Source organism: Pinus tabuliformis, chromosome 3_1 (genome assembly GCF_031772625.1).
Source record: "Pinus tabuliformis cultivar Carrire ecotype Pingquan chromosome 3_1, CPIR1, whole genome shotgun sequence".
In the NCBI taxonomy this organism is placed as follows: domain Eukaryota; kingdom Viridiplantae; phylum Streptophyta; class Pinopsida; order Pinales; family Pinaceae; genus Pinus; species Pinus tabuliformis.
Window position 1 is genome coordinate 208,920,798 of NC_142301.1, and position 8,679 is coordinate 208,929,476.

At 34.2% G+C, this 8,679-nt stretch overlaps 1 pseudogene; it reads left to right on the forward strand.

Annotated features, from left to right (window-relative positions):
• The first annotated feature begins 209 nt into the window (after positions 1–209).
• LOC149186526 (folate synthesis bifunctional protein, mitochondrial pseudogene) lies at positions 210–2,198 on the forward strand (annotated as a pseudogene).
• Positions 2,199–8,679: the final 6,481 nt, after the last annotated feature.

The window sequence follows — 8,679 nt, forward strand, 5'->3', positions numbered from 1 at the left end:
CTATTTTTCTTATATTAAAATTTTATATTTTATTTAAGTTGTTAATATATTTTCAAATACATATTAATATTAATTTTTGGCAACCTCTATCCTTATATCTTGCAAGTTATTTCAACAAGTAAAGTTGCCAAAAAAAGGAACAAAAAACAAATAAGTTTTGGAGAAAGGAAAGATTTTTATTATAGAGATTCAGATTGATAGATTAAATTATGGATATTGGGGGCACAGTGGATGCAATGGGTTTGGCATCTAAAGCTATGGAAACTTGGGTGTTTTTTCCGTGGGGTTCCCAGAATGCTGGTAAGTATTCTCCCTCATAATAAATTCATTTCTTTCGTTAATTTCCCTTCCATGTGATTTTATTTGTTGGGCATTTGTATATTCTGTATAAGATAGGAACACTTCCAAGTTTCATTAATCACCAAACAGTAATATCAAGATAAATTTGAAAATTAGAATCTAAGTAATAGAGCCTCTTCCACATGCAGGCTTATATCAAATTCATTCTCTATGCTAGAGCCTCTTGCGGTAGGGGCGCACACACACTCTTTTTATATGTATGTATGCGCTAGACATTAGCATTGAAGTTCACCTGCGCGTTAGGCAGTTCGTCTAAGCTAATGCAAATGGGAAAATAAACCATTTTCATGAATCCTTCATTGAAACAGTTGTCTCTGGGTCTATCTTTTGCAGCTTTGGGGTGAGTTTCTTGTTCTTGGGATTCCTTTGCATACTCATCAGCCTTTGAATCTTGCATTGAAGTTCACTCCCCGGTGGAGGTAGTGGTCATTGCTTTGGGCAGCAATGTTGTCAGCGGAGTTGAAAATTTCAATAGAGCTTTGAGCATGATGGGGAAAGCTGGTGTATATATTACAAAGAATGCAAACTTATACCAGACCACACCTGCATATGTAACTGATCAACCTTGCTTCCTTAACTCTGCAATAAGGGCAATCACAAAACTTGGTCCGCATGATTTCTTAACAGTTCTGAAAGGAATTAAAAAGGGATTAGGCTTGCATATATAACTAATCAACCTTGCTTCCTTAACTCTACAATGAGGGCAATCACAAAACTTGGTCCACATGCTTTGTTGACAGTTCCGAAAGGAATTAAAAATGGATTAGGCCGGACTGAGGGCATAAGGTATGGGCCTCGACCTATTGATTTGGAAATTTTATTCTATGGAAAGCTCAAGGATTCATCGAATACCCCATCAGAATTTGTGGGAGTGACCCTTTGTTCTTGCTTCGCTTGTAGACCTTCTTGGATTGGTAGCTGATAACGAAACTTTTGCCTGTTGGCATGCCTTGTTGGAAAGAAATGGTAGCATGTTTGAGGCATGGGAGAAACTTGGAGGGGAAGACCTTATGGGACGAGAGGGAATGAAGAGATTTTTTCCCATTGGAAATGAGTTATTGGATTGGTCGAGAAAAACTCATGTCATGGGTGTTTTAAATTTAACACCAGATAGTTTTAGTGATGGAGGATGGTACACATCTGTAGAGAATGCAATTGATCAGGTTAGACGGATAATATCTGAAGGAGCGGATATGATTGACATTGGAACACAATCAACCAGGCCAACAGCATTAAGCATTTCAACAGAGGAGGAATTTTCTTGGCTTTTACCAGTTTTAGAAGCAGTTGTGTAGATTCGTGAAGCTAGAGGTAAAATCCCATCAGTAGATACTTTCGATGCTAAAGTTGCATCTAAGACAGTCAGAAATGGAGCTCATGTTGTGAATGATATATCTGGAGGTTGTTTGGATCCCAACATGTTTTCTACAGTTGTCGATCTCTTTGTTCCTTATATCTTAATGCATATGAGGGGAGAACTCTCAACAATACAAAACGATGAAAATACAACCTATGGGGATGTATGTAAAGAAGTTGCTAATGAGTTATGGTTACATATAAAGAATGAAAACTCGTTTGGTATACCTACATGGAGAATTATAATAGACCTTGTTATTGGTTTCTCTAAGATGCTTGAGCAGAACTTGGAACTTGTTAGGGGTCTATCACCTATTTGACAAGGATTTGCAGCCAATAGTGTGGCTGCTTCTCATGGGCCTATTTTAATTAGACCCTCCCAAAAAGTTCTTTGGGAAAAATATTACTACTCCCTACATTGGCAAGGAGAGCCAACATATCTGTCTTCAATCCTATTTCAAGAGGCTCTACATCTTTTTTGAAAATGCCAACCTTGCTTGAACTCTAAACTGCTAGTCCTGATCCGAAACCTGTGAATTTACCCAATTGCTTTGAAGTTGCACGACATTTTCATTCCATGAAAGGAGATGCCCATCAATCTTATGGCATCCAAAATGCTTCTACCAGCCTGTTTGACCATCCAGTTAGCTGTCTCCAAAGATAAACCCTTTCCAAAGATAAAAGCATTCAAGTCTTTGTTGGTTATAGTCTTGAAATTGTCATAGTTATGATTTAATTTTGAGTTTGAAATTGATATCATTGTGTCTCATATCACCATCTGTTGCACGTGATTAATGTTTAATCTGTTCTGAAAAGGCATTTGCAATATTGAGTTGTTTTGTAATTTCAGGATCGATGAAGGCCTTAAAATGTTTATTGAAATTGTCATGTGCTATCCTTTCCTTAAAGAACATCTTTTCAACTCGTCAATACTACTTGTCCAGAAGTGCTGAATGAGGAAAGAATTTGGCAGAGTCCTAGTGCCTTTGCACAACAATATCTTTTAATTTGACATACCTTGGAAGTCTAATTGATAGAATCTGGGGCACATTTCTAGATATGTTCCAAACTAGATTTTCTTTTGTTTAAGATTTGGTCTTTGGATGTTTGGTACTTGCCATTTGTAGTTATTGAATTACTCATATACTAAGTATTCAAGAGAAACTGAATAGCACTTGAATGGAAAGATTCAGTTAACTAGTCATCATTGCATGTTTCGAGGCAAATTCAAAGGATATTTGGGGTTTCTAATTCATCTGAAATTGTGCATTGCTAAATATATTAATATTTGGAATTATTGTTGGTACTTTCCATTCTTATTTTTTGAACTTGTCATATCCTAAAAATTTAAGAGCGATTGGATACCGCTCATAGTTTTAAAAACTGGAATTGGGTTTTGAAAATGTCACCTATCTAACCAGGATTTGAACTGGAACCTAAAGGGCTTTTCTACAGGTTGTTATTTGGGCCTATTTGACCGACCGATTTGGCCAGTTTCTAGTTTAGACTAGATGGTTTTTAAAACTATGATACTGCTTGAATAGGAAAGTTCAGTGATCAGTCATATTTGCATGCTTGGAGGCATATTATGAGGGAATTTTTGGATTTTCAATGTGTCTGAAACTATGGATTTCTAAACATAATTTAATTTATTTCAAAACTCCACATGTTAAAATCTAAAAGGTTAATATGATGAACTATGGAAATCTGCATTCTCAAATATTTCAAATTTTTGCTCATAAGTAGATTAAACATTTTGCTTGCAAAGCACTAAGCATTACTTTTAAACTATAGATATGATGTCGGGAAATGCATTTCTATTATCATCATCTACTGTTCATAACTAATCAAAGGGATATACATGCCATATGTATGCAGTTTGCTCCACATATAGATATAAGACTCAAAGTGGAGCAAACTGCATACATATGGCATGTATATCCCTCTGATTAGTTATGAACAGTAGATGATGATAATAGCAATGCATTGCCCCACAACATATATATAATTTGTGGAAGGATATTACCTAGGGGATTCTCCTAGATAATGCAGTCTCTTGCTCACGAGTCATTGTTAAATATTTTCTCCAATTTTGGGATTGGTTTTGTAGGTTCTTAAATTTTCTGATATGGTAGGTGGTGAAACATTCGATCCATCATTTTTTGGGTATGCATATGGAGTTGTATAGGAGCACATTGTTGATGATGATGATGCATTTTGATCAAAGGATGTAAGCATTCAAGATCCAAGCCTCATCTACAAATTCTGACTATAGACACGTTAATGATTCTTGCAATTGCAATTTTTAAGTTTTTTTATTCACAATCTCAATTTTGTTCAATATCTTTCTTCCTCTATTTTGTTTCTAAAATACAAATTTTTGTTGGGAATGATGTCTTCTTGACAGGTTGTTATTGGTGGTTCTGTTAAAGTAACTTGATCACTATACTTGGGGAACTTGGAAACCACTTTAGATTCTAGGGAATCACTTGTTATTATAGAGTTTGAAGAATCTCTTTTTATCATTTCAAAGGTGTGTGCATAACTACTTATTCTGAGTATTGGAATGTGGGCTCTTGCTATGAATGATGCAAAAGATGCCTTTATTAATTCTTATTTTCAATGGCCATTTACATTTATACCTTACGGTGTTTCTTTTGCAACATTTGGTGCAAATGCTAGTTGTAAAAAATGTGAATACAATTTACTTCAGAATATGAGAGACCACCATAATTTTGAGATCGAAGTAAAGTGATAAACATGAATCCCCACAATATAAGTTTAAATTCTTTGAACGTAAATTCATATGCTTCTAGTATTAAATGATAATACTATAAGAGGGATTCTTATGCCACATTGACCACTCCTAATAAAATCTCAACATTAATATCGCAATGCAATCATAGCTATCAATAGTTAGTAACCTCGATCGTCGAAGTATGAATACATTATTCTAAGTTCTAAATTTAAAAATATCAACTTCATAGAAAACTTCAATATTATCGATATCTAGCATTATTTGGATATGTTCTTGCCTTGAACAACATAGAAAATGAGTTAGGTTTATATTTTCAATGTTCACAACATTTCATATTATAACACATTGTTGGAATTATGTGCTCCGTTGTTCTCACCAATCTTATGTTGATCTTCCCACAATTAGTAGAATTGGGATCGACCATTAGAATTGGGTTCACTAATCCATAGTGAATCCATATTATTAGCTCTATTTTGCTTATTTATATTATTTTATTGATTAAAACAATGTGTTTATATATGTTGCAAATTTGATGTATAGTTGTCATATCATTAAGCTAATTCACAAGAAACGACCATTGGATGATGAGTTACCAACTACATACAACTTTATACCGATCCAAACAATGAGAAAACTAACCTGGTTGACATGTGACCACGACGACACCAACATATTTCTGACAGTGGGAAAAAAATTAATGTAACTTGTCGAACAACTAACCAACTTTGCATTGATATTTAGCGACATCAAGTTAAACTTTGAATGAATTGAACCAATGCTTAATCAACATATTACCAACATTGTAAAAAAACTTAATTGGATTTTCAACTAGCTTGATCGAGATTGGGTTGATGTGTTTCTTATGGTGAAGCACTGAAATTATAACCATAAAAAAATATGAGTAGCTTTATAAGGTCATTAAAATTGCAACAAAAACATTAATAATGTTAATATAATGTCAAAATACAACCATAAGGTGTCAAAATTTGTATCGCAATGTAATAATTCACTTTCACATACATTTTAATTAATAACTCCAAATCCTTTAAAATACTCGTTTTTTAATAATCATTTTTTTAAAATTTTATTATTATTATTATTAAGGTTAAGAGCATGTGTTTCTTCCTTAGAAGTTACAAGGTTCAAAATCAAAGAGGTAGAATATGTCTTCGTAGAATTAGTAGTCAAATCTTTACATGGAAATAGACCCCTTATTACATAAACAAAGAGATATCATATGCCAATTTGCCTTCTGGCTTAACCGCGACCTTAAAATTAGATAATAATAATAAGAATAATAATTTCAAAACATTTAAAAAAAACTATTAAAACATATATATACCAACATTTTAATATTTCTCATTTATATTTCCTTTTGTTCGACTTTTCTTATCTTCCAATGAAACTTATAGGTTATTATACAACCACATATTAAACTTATATGTTATTATAGAGGCACATATTAATTAACATGATATTAATTTATTTTCTAAATAAAAACAACTCCACAAAAATAAAAAAATTAAAATTATCCAACATAATAAAAAGGAATAGTCGTGATACCTGCGAAAAATGATTGTAGTATTTAAACTGATCAAGCAACATCTCACTTTTCTACCAATTAAAACCATAACCCCTTCAACCAACAAATTATCGGAGTACGTGTCCAAATCTATGACGAGGAGCAGCCATTGCCAATACAAGAGCACCGATAAATCAACAATGTACTTAAGTGCATTGTTCGTCACTTTTAAGTGCATTCAACGTTCAAAATTGAACCCTTTCTAACCCTTCTTTGGGCGCTAAAAAAAATTTGCACTTCGAAAACAATTTAAAATATCAAAATTGCTCGTCAATTACAAAGGTTAGATTAAATTTCTATATTTTAAAATAAGTGAAACATATAATAACTTTTTAATACTTTTTTAAGTTTACGATAATTTCGAGTCTAGACCAACACATAAATCACTCTAACTAGTTATAGTTTCATAGAAGAGACCAGTCAAAATCAAGATGACCTCATTGTAACAACCCTCATGAAAATTCCATGTAATAAAAGTTAATAAAGACAAAAGTAATAGCCACGGTTAATGGGACACTGATTTCAAGTTGAATGTTGGGTAAAACATCCTAGTGTGGGGGTTCATTGGTTTATTATAGCTAAGGAAATTGGCAAGGACAATGGTTAAAGATTTGGAAAGGAAAAATAGCATTTTTGGCACATTTATTTATGGAAATAATGGAAATTAGGAGAAAATGGAGGTCAAAGGTCACAGGTTGTATGTGAGGAGGAAATTGAAGGAAAATAATGGAAAATGAAGAAAATAGAGGCCTAATTGATAAAAAGGCTTTCGAGGATTAGTTTGTAACCTTTTGTCAGTTCAGTTTTGGAGCTCTCATTATTCTCTCTCTCTCTCTGTCTCACTCTTGTACACTTACAGTTTTCTTGGAACACTTTGACATTAGTTCAAGAAAGGCAAAGAAGGTAAGAGGAAGTAAAGATTAAGAAAGTAATGAACCATCCTATGGAGCAACCACCATCTGTCAGATATTTCGTTTTCACCTATCCATCAGTTGATAGGATGGAGGTCTAGATACTAAATGTGCTCAAGAGTTGATCAAAAAACTTAACCTTACACAAGAATTGGTGTTTTGGACATCGGGGCTTCTAGTTTAAGAACCACCAACCCTTTTTATAACTAATAAAAACACTCAAGACTTATTGTTTCAGATAGCGAGGCTTCCAGTTTAAGAACCACCAACCCTTTTTATACCTAGAGTAGAAAACTACCACAAACATAAACTCACACAATAGAAGAAAAAAAAGACCCAAAATAAACATTGACCCACAATACGCTCATATAAGGCATCTATTGCCACATTAGACATTTTAATTCAATTGCTTGGAGACCTGATCTAAACTTTGACCTCGTCGGATTTTTCCATTGGCTCTAGAAAAACTGAATTCTCTGCATCATTTTTGACCAACTGTTCCAAGGCGTCAGAAATAATTGATATAGATCCATTTGAAGCGGAATCCATTTTCTTCATCTTAAAAATTATATTGCTGTGCCATTTCCATAAGCCCTTTTTCTTGCAAAGGAAATTGGAGGACTCGGCCCAACATAGGAACATATTCATTCTATTTTGTCTCATCACCTTGAAACTGCAATTGATGTTCAACAATTGAAGCTCATTGAGATTGAAAATGGTGGCTACACTTTTCGACGATGAAGCAGTGGGTGGTCTTGTGACCAAGGAGCTGGATTTTGGACTCTGAGCAGTGCGAGATGAGGATGGTGTTGGATCCCACATTTGACACCATAACACAGAATGCAAGGATGAAATCGGCCATTGGGCTAAAAATAGATTTGGCAAAGAACCAAGAAGCCTGAATGACAATCCATGCATGATCTTCAATGCGCTCATGTTGTTTCTTTTTAACGGAATTAAAAGAATAAGAGAGTGCTAAATGGATCTTCCGTGACATGATTTTCTGATGGCTTCTACCCATGATGACCGCATAGATCATCAGTTCGGTAATGTTTGTGAAGAGGATTGTGTCGTTTGTTGTAAATGCTTTCGGAAAATCAGGAGTGGTGGAAAAAATACACCTATATATACCCTAGGACAAAAAATCAACCTTAGGTTCCGTGATCCATGCCTTCGCTGATTGTGGAACCTCCAAATCTTGAATCACCATAATTTCAACCCTGTTGTCAACACACTGAGAGTGGGACATGGAATCACTTTGCAGAAATCTCTACACCACTGCTACTCACAACACTGCTGCAAGTGGAACGTTGGCACTATTGTTGGCCATCGTATGCACCATATTATTCATTGCAAGAATTTTTTTTTTGGGTCAGTGATAGGAAAATCCACTGTATACAGATTCACCAAAAGGAAAAGATCAAATCTAAACAGAGAAACAAAATCACAACAAAAATCAACTCTCACAAAAATATTGAGACAATGAGTTCTCTTACCCTAATTTATTTACAAAGGATCAATAATGCTCAAGCCTCTCTCACATCTTCCTAGCCCTCTGGTGAAGGAGTTAAGCCAGCACCAGCTCTGATACCATGTTAGAAAATAGAGATAGAGGGAGAAATTGTTCACACAACACAAACCACACATTTTATTGATCACATAAGACATTTACATATATAATAATTTGATCACTAACTCTAACAAATCATGAC